Below are 1,400 nucleotides of genomic sequence, written 5' to 3'. Positions count from 1 at the left end.
ACTATGGTATAATTTTGTTCATTCACAATTTCTATATTCGGCACAAACCATTGTTTATTGACTCTATTGTTTCTATATTTGGGTCAAATCAATAAAGATATTTATTGTAACAAACTATTGTTTTAAATTAAATAAAAAGTTAAGCGAAAGACTGTTCGCTTTTTCTTTGAATATGTGATACCGTACCGAAATGTCAAGTACTTTGTTAAATATAATTATGCTTTTTTGTAAGAAACCAATATACTTGATAAGGGGAAAATGGATTATTACACTTCTCCGTCATATTCAAATACACTCATTCCTCATATCACGGATTCTTTTATCCTCGCGGTTGCTTAAACGCTGTTTTTTTTTTTTATCATATTGAGTTAAATGAGTGCTTTTATCTACGCAGATCGGATCTCCAACCGCCGCGATCTAAAAATCCGATCGCTGGGAAAGTGCTGCCACAATATCTTGAGCCGTGGCAAAAATGTGAACTAAAGCTCACACTCGCTACATACCCACGCGTTGAGCCAATAAGGGTACAGCTGTTGCTAAGCGAAAGAGCCTTAGCAAAAGGGAGTAGAATTCCTTCAGCCGATAGCAGCGCTTGGAATCGAAGACTAGGTGTGAAGTCAATGCGGTATATCTATAGTTAAGATTCGCGGCGGTCAGAAGGTTTCTATTTGCATTGATACGGGACGTTTCATCTATAGCAGTTCAGATCGCGTTTAATTCAATGTAGTTAGAAAAATGAGGCAGTTGAGTGACTATTGTCTTGTCCAGGAGGATAAAAGGGCACTAAGTGATGAAAACGGGAAACATTGATCTGATGTTCCGATTGTTCATAAGTTTCGGCACTCAGCCTGTATGGGTAAAATCCACAATTACATTACGAAAGAAAGAGAAATAACGCAGTACTGTACTTTTAATGAAATACACTATCCAACCTGACAGAATATACGTAAATATGTACTATAATGCAGTAAATTCATACAGCAGCTCAGTGTTGCAACAAATCCGTCTGTAGAAAGTAGGACTTACAGACTGAATTTGCTGCTCCAGATTTTATCCGTTGTTTCTGATGTCCGTTAAGGAAAATCCTAAGACCGGGGGATGTATATAATAGTATAGAATAATGTATATTGTAATATCCCATGTGAAGTTGTTTACAAACAAATCCACGCATCAAGTGTTTATAAACACCACCTCGTGCTTCATCAAGAGGAACTTCCACCAGAGGGACCTGCAATCACCTGCAGACGACGTTTAGCCCCTCCCACGGAGCAGAAGACGAAAATTGAAGCAGCAGCGCCACCACCACCCAAGGGACGCTATAAATTGGACAGAAGAATCCAGCTCAGTACCAGTTTTCTGGTGACCCTCCGCTAGTCTGATACGGGACTTTTGGAGTAACC

This window comes from Thermobia domestica, chromosome 7, assembly GCF_964235325.1.
Source record: "Thermobia domestica chromosome 7, izTheDome1.hap1.1, whole genome shotgun sequence".
In the NCBI taxonomy this organism is placed as follows: domain Eukaryota; kingdom Metazoa; phylum Arthropoda; class Insecta; order Zygentoma; family Lepismatidae; genus Thermobia; species Thermobia domestica.
The sequence above is the reverse complement of the archived record's forward strand: the minus strand, read 5'-3'. Positions refer to the sequence as shown.